Below are 12235 nucleotides of genomic sequence, written 5' to 3' on the forward strand. Positions count from 1 at the left end.
TGGTCTTTTGGGTCATTTCCTATATTGCTATCATGTATAATGATGAATATGTAACTTTGGTTTTGTATCTGTGGGACAGCAGCTTCAGGCAAATTCCTAGAAGTGGGGTGGTTGTGTCAAAGGGTAAACACGTGTGTAGTTTTGCAAGACATTGCCAAAGTCCTTCAAGTGAGATTGTACAGTGTTGCACTCCCACGAGCAATTTGTGAATGCCAGTTTCTCCACAGCCTCACCAAGAATGGGGTGGTAGTCTTTAAAAATTGTGCCAGTCTGATACTTAAGAAATTGTGTCACACAGCAGACTTAATTAGCGTTTCTCTTATTGTAAGTAAAGTTGAATACTTATTAACACCAGAGTTAAGTCCTTTTTCTGGAATTATGTTTCTGTGGTTTTTTGTCCATTTATCTCTAAGCTTTTGATATTTTTTCCTTTTTAGTGAAACATGTGTTCTGTATCTCTGTGACACCTGAGTTTGTTTTTTTTTTCTTTTGCAGTGTTTTCTTTTGTTTATTTGTTTATTTTAGGTTTGGCTTATGGTTTCTTTGATATGTGATTTGTTTCTGCTTAGTAAGATTTACCAGTCTTTTCTTTTATTGCAATTGGATTGTGAATCTAGTTGAAAAGGCTTCCTCTGCTCCAAGATTATAAAAAATTCGCCCGTGTTTTCTGTTAATAGTTACATGGTCTCATTATGTACACTTCCATTTCAGATTCATTCGGTATTTTTCCTGGTGCATTGTGGGAGGTAGGAATCCATTTTTATCTTTTTTCCAAATGGCCATCCTGGTGACTTTTTCTTTATTTTTCTTCTTTTCCAGAAATTTCCAAGCTATTCTTTCATGTTTATTTTTTCATATGATCTTCAAAAACATCTTGATGAGGAGTGTGTTTGTGGAGGAATGGGGGGAATTGCACAGAATTTATACATTCAATTGAAAAAAATGATATCTTTATGATAATGGAAAGCATTCTATCCAAGGACAAGTACCTCCTCCCATTTATTTAAATCTCTGTCTTTATCAGAAATGTTTTTAAGTTTTTATCATATATATCCTGCCCATGTCTTGTTAAGTTTATTCCTAAATATTGGGACAGAGGGGAAAAAATTGTAAGAGAAATTTCCTATGGCAACTGTTATTAGTCATTGTCTATACATATAGAGGTTATCGGTTTGTAGGTAAATTTTATATTCTCTACCAATGTTGTTTGTGTTAGTTTTGTTTAGATTTTGAATTTTTAAAGCTTTCTTTGAGATATAGCTCATGAGTAAATTTGGTAAAAAATATATGTTAGAAAAAGAGGCATGTTCAATTTTTTAAAGTAGAAATTTCAATATACCTATAAACTGATGTTTAATAATTCTAATAGTCAATGATCTATGTTAATTTCTCTGTATTTGAATGGACAAAGCCTATTGATCTCTTTTAATATTTCCCAAACTAAAAAATTATATTTCTCTAAATTTCCTCCTTTTTTAAAATGAATTTTGTTCTGGTACTTTGAATCTGTTATTTGTCTCTACTGAAACTTCATTGTGCACTGTATTGTTGTCAAGGTAAATACATGGTTCATATTTTTTCTCAAATAAGGTTACCATTCTAATTTAATTTTTGTTTCAATAAACAAATTTTTGCACTTTTTTGTTTAAGTTCTCCACTTACTATTTGTTTTAAGTATTTTTCTTCTAAGGATACATTTATTTTTGTGGCTATCATATAATTTTACTACATGTTTTCAAACTTAATAGCTATCACTAAATTTTTCCCCAAGGTGGATGTAGTGTTTATTCCTACCAGCAGCCAAGGATAGCTCCAAGTGTATCATGTTTTTATAAAACTCTATAATTTATTCCCATCTGATGACCATTAAATAGATTCTCATTGTGAGGGGTTTTGGTTTTTTTCTTTCATTTTTGAACACATTTTTTAATATTTTCTTGGGAATATGTATGTCTTTCACTTCTGCAAACAAATTGTTCAGAGACTTGTTTCTATTTTCCTTATTAATATTTAAGACCTCTTGAAATATCCTAGATGCTAGTTCTTTGCTAATCCTATTCATCAGGAATATTTTCTACCAGTTTTTGGGTTCCATTTTTTTTTTCATCAATCTTTTCTTTTATGGCTTATGTTTTTGTTTGTTTGTTTGTTTGTTTTGGCTTATGCTTTTTTATATCTTGTTTAAAAATCCTTCCCTGAGGTTCTTAAAGATAATCTCCAATATTTTCTTCTGAAATTTTGCAGTTTCTTTCTGCTTTTAAGTTTTTGGTAGATCTGGGACTGACTTTTTTTGCATGGTGTGGAATAGGCATAAACTTTAATGTTTTCCTATAAGACTAACCAGTTTTTCCTGCACTCTGTACTTAATAATCAATATTTTGCCTACTGATCTAAAATGGCACTTCTCTTTTATATTAAATTTCCTTTAATGGTTTATTTATGCACTTTCTATTTTGCTTTATTGGCTTCTTTGTTTTAGCCCATCTTAAAATTATAGAGTGTTATATTTTATTGCTTTATAATAAAGCCTGATTTCTGGTGGGAAATTTATTTCACTTTTCTTGGCTATTGACTATTCATTACTTTTCATGTAAATTTTAGCAACTTGTCAAGACATAAAAACACTTGTTGGGCTTTGTACTTGAATTTTCTTGTTTTTATATGTTAATTTGTGCAAAATAAACATCTCAACTGTATGAGCTTATCTTATCCATGAATATGGTCAATCCCTCCCTTAATTTAGGTTGTCTTTAATGTAATTTTCCCACAGGTCCTATGATTTTTTCTTAGTTGTGCTATTTGTCCTTATTTTGGTATGAATAGTCAGTTACCTTTTAAAGAAATTTAAAAAGAAATAAAATACCATATATACAAGCATATTTAACATTTCTGGTGTACTTCTTTTTGGGTTATTTAGTTTCCCACCTATTATTATTTTTCTCCAGCCTGAAGAATTTGTTTTTAATATTCCTTAAGATGGTGTTGTATGGGCAATGAATAAAATTGTTCATAATATTTAAAAAATTTTTTCCCATGAGTATAGGATTTTAGTGATTCCTCTGCTTTCACTACTAGTATAGATAACTTCTGTTTTCTGTTATTTTGTTCATCAGTCCAGCTAGACGTTTGTTAACTTGATTGATCTTTGCAGAGAACCAACTTTTGCTTTTGATGACTTACTATATTGTATTCTTTTTTACATTTCTTTGATTTTATTGTTATCTTTATGATTTCATTTTCTTCATTGTACTTACCTTATGTTTCTTTTGATTTTCTTTTTCCAATTTAAGTTAGAAGCTTAGATCATTTAGACTTTTCTACTTTATTTATGTAGATATTTAAGCTATAAATTTACCTCTAGGCCCTGTACTAGATGCATCTTATAAAGTTTGTATGTTGTATTTTCATTATCTTTCTGTTTAGAATTTTTTAAAATTTCTCTTGTTATTTTTTTTTTTGACTCATGAGTTATTTAGAATTCATTTAGCTATTTTTTTCTGAAAATCTTTTAAATTTTAATTATTGTGGACTATATTTGATTGCTGGATATAGTATTTAATTATAATGATACATTTTTTTCCTTTCAGCATTTTAAAAATATCATTTTGTCATTTCTTAGTTTGCTGTGTTTCCGGTAAGAAATTTTTTCTGTTTCCCTCTGTTTGTAATCTCTTCCTCACCCTCCCAACCTCCCTGCTACCCTGCCTCTGGCTACTTTTAAGATTTTCTCTTTGTCAGTGTTTTTAAGAAATTTTATTTTGATATGGCTTGTGGCTTTTCTTGTGTTTATTTTCTTGTGATTCAATGATATTCTTGATTCGATATATTGATATTTTTCATCAAATACAAAAAATGTTTGCTCAGTCTTTATGTTTTCTGACCCCTGAATACTTCATGATCTGATTACATGCTTGTTAGTTTGCTTCATATTATCCTACAGGGCATAAGTCTCTGCTTTTGCTTGTTCAGTTGTTTGTTTCAGCATTTCTTTTTCTATTTTCTTAGATTAGTTTCTATTGTTCTATCATCAAATGCCCTCCTCTTTTCTCTCACAGTATGTAGTTTGTTTTTACTATCTAGAAATATTTTCATTTCAGAAAAATATTTTCATTTAATTTCAATATCTGAAATGAACTTTTCAGCTCTAGATGTTCTAATTTTAATATACAATTTCAATTTCTGCCTTCTTTTCCTTTAAGGCTTGATTATACATATAAAATCTATTTCAACTTCAGCAGGCAATTCACTTATAGAACAGCTTGACCTTTTCAAGCTTTAAAAGAATGCTTTGCTATGGTGAGTCTAGTATAGTTTTTACTAATGTACTCCTTTAATTCTATATCTAACACATAAGCTTTCTGGTATCCCTACTGGATGCCCAGCATATTCAGTGAGCTCGCACCACTCTGGCTGGTTGGAACTCCAATGTCTCCATGTGCTTCTGGTCTGCAAGTTTCAATTGTCATTCAGTGCTATGGTGTTAATGTTTGTGTCCCCTCAAATTCATATGTTGAAATCCTAATAGCCAATATAATGGTATTAGGATGTGGGACTTTGGGACTGGGTCATGGGAACAGAGCCCTCATGAATGAGATTAATGCCTTATTAAAAGAGGCTCTAGAGAGATCCTTTGCCCTTTCCATCATGAAAGGACTCAATGAGAAGTCATTGCCCATGAATTAGGAAGAAAGCCTTCACTGGAATATGACCATGCTGGTACCTTGATCTTGGACCTGCCTAGCCTCTGGGACTGCAAGAAATAAATATCTGTTGTTTGTAAGCCACTCAGTCTGAGGTATTTTGTGATAGTATTTCAAATGGACTAAGAAAGAAAATTGGTATCAAGAAGTGGGCTTGCTTCTGTAACAAATATCGAATAATGGGGAAGTGGCTTTGGACTGGGTAATGGATAGAGGCTGGATGGGTTTGGAGGTACAAGCTGGAGCAAACCCTTGTTGTCATGAATGGAAGCCTAAATTCAATTCTCTTCAGAGCCCAAAAGGAAAAGAGACATATAGAGAAAGCCCAAATTTTCTTAAAGAATATGTAAGTGGTTGTGAACAAAATGTTGGTAGAAGTATAGATGGTAAAGGTCATTCTAATGAGGTCTCAGACAGAAATGAGGAATATGTTATTGAACATGGCAGAAATGCCATCCTTGTTACAAAGTGACAAAGGGCTTGGTTTAATTGTGTTGGTGTCCTAGTGTCTTGTAGAAGATAGAACTTGTGAGGGATGAAATTGGATATTTGGCTGAAGCTATTTTTTAAGCAAAGTGTTGAAGGTGCAGCTTGGCTTCTCTTGAATGCTAATAGTAAAATGAGGACAAAAAATGACTTGAAGATGGAATTACCAAAAAGGAAGCAGAATTTAAAATTTTAGAAATTTTTCAGCCTATCCCTATTGCATGAAATAAGAAAGTGTATTTGGAAGAGGACACTAAAAGTGTGACCAAGTGACCCTCTGATAAGGAGATGCATATGTGTGTGAACAGCAAACTTAATCAGTCACCCCAGCAGAAAAACAGCCAATATAAACTCAGGAGAAAGGAGACAGAAAGGACTGAAGGAACGTTGTCAGACTCATTAGGTTTTATAGGACAGAACCACAAAGCTACTGAGCTGTGAATGTGCAAAATTCTTTATGACAGAAGAAGAAGGATCCCAAAGGTGAATTAGAGGTCATTAGAGCTGCCTCATCAATTTCAAAAATGGGGGTCATTGCCTGGGTTTCAACAGACCAGAGAAATCACGCCCAAAGTTGTGGGGGTAAAACACCCACCCAGCAGAGTCATCGGGACAATGACTATCTCCACCTAGCTTTTGAAAGACATGTCTGCTTGGAACTGTGGGTAAGGGGGAGACCACTGCACAGAGGCGATACTCTGGGATAGGGCCACCCCCGGAATCCCACCTGGGAGAGCCATAGGCATGTGATCAATCCATGAGAGCTGCAAAGTGCAATAGAAGTTGTGCCCTGGAAAGCTGTTGGGGCAGGACAGTCTGTCTAATGGGTTTAAAAGGCTGAACCTTTGTCCCAGTGGGCCATAAAGTTTAGGATTTGCTAAGGACCTGTTACCTCTTTCTTCTTTTCTAATGTTCCCCTTTGGAATAGAATAGGAGTATTTATCCTGTGTCTTTGCTGCACCTGTATTTTGGAAGCACACAACTTTTTTGACTTCATACCTTCACAACTGGAAAGCAATTTGCTTCAGGATGAATCCTATTACTGGTATCTGACTTAGATAATATTCAGATAAGACTTTGACTTAGACTTTTGATTTGATGCTGGTGTAAGTTGAGACACTCAAAACTATTAGAACTGTAAGAAATAAGTTTCTAGAAACCATAGAAAATAAGTTTCTTTTATTTATAAGCTACCTAGTTCCTAGTTTTGTTATCATTCCCCAAATGGACGAAGACTTTCAGTTTATCATTACCTAATGAGTTTTCTTTCTCCAGGAGTTCTTTGTTTTGACTGTAGCATCTCACTGTACACAGTGCAAACTTTTTTTTTTTCTTTTAACATTTACCAAAAACTTGAGACTCCTTGCAGATTTGGGGGGAAATTTCTCTGAATAGTTTTTTTTTTTTCTTTCCACTTAGCTCCACAGATTCTAGTTACCTAACCCTCCCCAAGTGCTGCTTTATGTTTCCTCAATTTAGGGAGGCTGCTGTGGTTCTCATTGGATTCCCCCCCTTTGCACCACAGCCTAGAGAATGCCTCCAGGAGAAACCTGGGGAAATCACAGGGCTCATCTCATCATTTCACTCCTTTCAGAAATCACAGTCTTGCAATGTTTTTTTGCTGTTGTTGTTTATTTGCTTGTTTGTTTGTTTTTGTCCAAAGTCTAAAATTAGTTGGTTTGTGTATTTTGTTCACTCTAAATTATTCGAATCTTGGGGCACCTGGGTGGTTCAGTGGGTTAAGCCTCTGTCTTCGACTCAGGTCATGATCCCAGGGTCCTGGGATTGAGCCCCGCATCGGGCTCCTTGCTCAGCAGGGATCCTGCTTCCCCCCCTTTTCCCTCTGCCTGCCTCTCTGCCTACTTGTGATCTCTGTCTCTCTATCAAATAAATAAATAAGATCTTTAAAAATAAATAGTTCATATCAGAAGGGCTGATCCAGTACTAGTTACTCCACCATGACCTGAAGCAAAAGTTTTCTGCCTAGCACTTTACTCTTCAAAGAAATAGAGACTATTATTGTTAGGAAAAAAGTCTAAGGAACAATAGGTCAACATGCCCTACTCCCATAGGAGTTTCCTTTTTGAAATATTCAATAAGTGGCTGTTTAGACAATATTGAATCCCCTCCAGTAATGAGGAGACCACAATTTCCAAAGGAAGCGTACATCTCAGGCTGGTAGGAAAGTCTTCTGCATCATAAGAACTCTGTCTCTCTGTAACTCCTCCATCATTCCTGTTTTATTTCTCAAGCGTGCACACAGAGGGTCTACCCTGTCTTCCACCAAACAGTCCTGCACACAGTTGGCAATAGTACCATGTCCCTGCAAGGCCAACACTTCTCCAAGACTAAGCCTGCCTGGTTTCCTCTTCCACATGCTTCCAGATTGAGCAGGTAAGGTGGAAAACCAACTGTTCATTATTCTCCTCCTTGCCCTTAAGTCTAGGCCCCAAGACTTTTGAAATCTCAGGAGAAAATGCCCTCCGAAGCCCTCTTGCACTCTTAACTTGAATCGGAGATGCCTAACTTGATCTACAGATCCCTCAGCTGTTGCAAACACGCTGTGTCCTTAGCATCTTTCAGCATCTCCGAGGACCATGTGAAAAGAGCCCTTTCTTAGCTGTGTGACCCAGAAAAACCACTCCTGACCAAGCTTTCAAATGGAGCTACAGAACAAGGAAATAACTGCTTCCTTAACTAAGAATTGGGAACTTGAGGAACAGGAAGAAATTATAATTCTATTGAAGTATAGGTTTCTGTTTCCTAAATGATAACTTAAGAATAAAATTGGAGATAAAATTTCAGTCCTCTAAAAGTCAGTAAACAAAGAGGAGTGATACTTAATGATTCTAATGTTATTTGTTGCTTTAGTTTATCCTAATATTGAGATTTCAGCACTTTGATTTTATTCTGAAGTTAGGATTAATCTTACTTAATAAATGTCTCATAGTCAAGTTGAAAAAATATATTGTCTTGCAAAACATGTTCACCTGCTTCTCTTCATTTCTAATAAGGACGTGTCTGGGGGCAGTGGGCTTCATAGCCCAAACCTGACAGTGGTTTTAATTGGTTTCTAATTCATTTCTTTAGGCTACGCCTTATTTCTTTTGGTCCCTAGGTCTGTACTAATCTGCATAACAGCATTAACAGAACATTGTGAAACATAATTCTCACTCATTAAAGAAATGCAGATGCTAAATGTCACACATTTACATTTTGAAACAGTGACTTCCTTCAATCTACTTTATCTTATTTAACTTTTAAAAAATGATTTCCCAAGGGCTAAAGTGTAGGAAAACCTTAGTAAGTAACTTTACCTCAGGCACTTTAAAAAAAATTTTTTTTTTTTTAAATCACACATAGCAGTTCTGCCCAAGTGTCTCCTTATTAGCATGGGATGTTTACATGACTGCAATGGATTCTGCAACTGACTAGAACCCATACACATACTCTGTTTTCTAAGACAGAATAGTTGATGGCTGATCCTTGCTTTCTCTTCACGGGCTCTTTATTTGCCCAATTAAACTTGTCTCATAAACTCACTGCTTCTTTATGTAATGATTAGGCTTCAGGATTAGATCTGATGTTGGAGTCCGATCTTTGGTTATTCAGCTTTACTACCCATAGAGAAGAAACATTTTTCAGTGGCTTATGGTGAAGAAAAGGAGAGAGAAGATTTGAAGTGTCTGATATTTTCTTGTCACTGCAAGCCATGAATGGATTTAAGCACACAAGCACACACACTTGTCACTGCAAGCCATGAATGGATTTAAGCACACAAGCACACACACACAAAACAATTGATCACAAGATGGGCCGGGGAGTTATCCTGAAAGAGAACTTGGCTAGATACTACAGGTTTCAACTGCAAGGGACCAGAAAATGAACAGCAAGGAGTAACCTGCAACTTCTATCCTCTGATCTTTGCCTTATTTTCCTAATACTGGCTGACTGTAAGTGACTGTGAATCCACAGGCACTTACCATCACCAGCTAGAGTTCAAGAGCTTTCTAAGTTCAGTGAATTTTCATTAGCTTCTCTGGCTCCGTTCTACTTTCAGCTTTTCCTTTTTCAACTTGCAAAATATATTGCATTCCTACCATGGGCCAAACCCCATGGTAGGTGTGGAAGATGCAAAGATAAATGTCAAAATCCCTGCCTTGAAAGAGCTCATAAGACAATACAACTGGGAGTTGAAACAGAGTTTAATAAGCCTTAGAATTGAGCTTTACTGGGTCCAAACATAAATTTTGTTGCATCAGAGAGCTCCTGAAAGAGGTACTACGTGCACTGAATCTTAACAGATGGACAATTAGCAGGCAACGCCACTGGTGTAGGCTTCAGAAGAGTGAGAAAGGAGGCATCAGGTACAAGCATGTGGAAATCCAAGGAAATAAGATGAGCTCAGGTAATGCTGAGTGGTTTTGTGTGGCGGGGCCACTGGGCATTTGCACGTACATTTTAAGTGGTTTGTTCGGTGTCCTGAGGTGGTGACTGAGGCTGGGTTTAAACCGTATCTTCCTGAATCTAAAATCTGTTTTTAACCATGGCTATCCATACCATAAGATTTAAAAGCATACAGCCACAATTAGATATTTGGTAATATAAAGTTTATTATTGTCTCAATGGATCTTCTTTTGCAAATTGTCTCAGGCAATTTCATCTTGGAGAAGTAGGCTTAATTTTGCTGTTTATTACAAAGTTTTTTACTTTCATTCCTATAGAAAGTATTATTTGTCTAAAATTTCATGCTTAGCATTTAAAAATAATAAAAGGTCTCACTCAGTTTTATATCAATGACAGTTTAATTGCAAGGATCTACTTAAACTAGAGTAATAATAGGATTCAACTCAAGTAAAGAATGGAGAATTTGAGCTTTCACTCATCAATACAACTCTATTCTGTAAGGAAATAATTTTGTCATCAACTGCCTTAATCTTTTCTCAGATTACCTCAATTACATTTTGTTCATTCTATTATTGGGTTCTTCAGAGACTGAAAGGCACAATTTTGTTATCATATTTTATTTTAAGTAGATCAGGTTTGTAGACAATTTGGTTGCAGGAAACATCAACAGGATTATCTTCCCTATCAAATAAAGGGTGCTAATCTCAGATCTTTGAAGTGTGTAGTTCTGGAAGAATAGTTCTGAAAGCAGTAATAGAGTCTAGGGCGGGGTGAGGTGGTGATGGCAAAAGGCCATTGCTTTCCCAGAAGTTTTCTTCCAATATCTTAGACCTTGCACAGATATCCAAATACCATTAACCACAAGCAATTGGATTATTTGCAGTCTGAGCTGTATTTCAGCCAAGTTATTTGCTAATTTGCTTGTTCATTTTCGGATCAGTGTTTCATAAATTAAATCATGTTTATGCTAAGACAAAAGTTAAATTTATACTACTACTACAGAGCTGAAAATTTCTACAAAACCAGCTTTGAATTACTTTTTAGAAAATAGCAACAAAAAATATTTGTATGGCACTAGCCACATACTTATCAGAGCCCAGACATGACTTCCGGTCAGTATAGCTCCATGAAAGAACACTATAGTGAATTAGGAGAGGTAGGTGCTAGTATCGAGTCTTTCAACTCTAACTGTAGGAAGTTGGAACAGATATTCACCTTCTGGGTTTTTGTTTTTTATGACAAAGACACTGACTAGGCAAGATGTCCCTGGGATCCATTCTAACCTTAAATGTTTACATTTCTGATCCAAAAGGAAGGGATTTAGGTATGACACTTCTATTTTGCTACATCCAACATCAAATGACACCCACTTACCTTGCAATGCTTAGGGGGTTCCATTAACTTCATGTTGTTTCACGGACTTTGGTGGTTTTCTTATCTAGTTAATTTATAAAAGGATGGGTTTGACATATATTTTGGAGATTGATTTGGCAAGATTTGTTGGTATTCTGACTGTGGGCAGGAAGGAGAAGGAAACATCAGAGATGCATGTCCACAATGTTTATGTTTCTGGTATAAACCACTGGGGGGATGTTGAAATCAGAAACACTGGAAGGAAACCATATTGAAGGACACTATCAAAAATTTAACTTTTGAGAATTTAAGTTTAAGATGCTTCCAGGAACTGAGTGTACATGCAGCTAAATATAAAAATCTACTGTTTAAAAGACGGATCAGGCAGAGAGATGATAAGTATGGAAGTCATCAGCATCATGACATCTTAAAATGTTATTTTAAACTGGAGATATCGATGAGATGGACTAGGGAAAGAGTGTAGATCGTAAAGATCTGGGTTTGGGATTAAGCCCCAAGAAATTCACACATTTAGAGTTCTAGGAGAGGAAGATAACTTGCAAGGGGCCAAAGAAATATCCAGACAGGCAGAAAGAAATCAGGAAAGTGAGTGTAATAAAAACCACTGTCAGAGAAGTATTCAAGAAGGGAAAAGCCAAATGTATTGAATGCTTACAAAAGGTACAAGCCAAGAGATCAAGGTAGAGAGTAAGCTTACTCTTTGGCATATCTCTTCTGATCCAAATGCATACGGAGATAAAAATATAAGATGAAAGCTAAATACAGAGCCAGGCTCACAAACAAGGCAAATATGTACAAGTGAAAGACAATGCCAAGTGATGAGTGGGGAAAAAGCCGTGAGGAAGCAAATGGGCTAGAAGTCTAAGAGAGCTTATATGAAATGTCTGAAGTTTTGGAAGATTTATCAGGCTCACTTAAGTCAGGAGCAGGGGTGGGGTTGGAAATGTTACTCACTCACATAGTCTGAGACTCTGACATATTAAGCATTTAATCTAGGGTGGTTTAAGGACACCTAAGTTGAATAAGTGACTAAGGTTAAACCAGTATCTTATTATGAAATAGAAAATCCTGTCTACCACTATAAAACCCAGCTCTGGACTGACTTGCAGGAGCTAGGTGAACCTCCAAACACTGGAGTGCCCCAGGGCCCAGTCTTCCAACCTCTTGTCCGGAAGCATTTATTCTGATGACCTGGTCATGTTCATATTTTAAAATACCATCCATGTCCTGGTGACTCCCAAGTTTACACTGTCAGCTTGGACACTACC

This window comes from Mustela putorius, unplaced genomic scaffold (assembly GCF_011764305.1).
Source record: "Mustela putorius furo isolate JIRA1106 unplaced genomic scaffold, ASM1176430v1.1 tig00003834_pilon_pilon_pilon, whole genome shotgun sequence".
In the NCBI taxonomy this organism is placed as follows: Eukaryota; Metazoa; Chordata; class Mammalia; order Carnivora; family Mustelidae; genus Mustela; species Mustela putorius.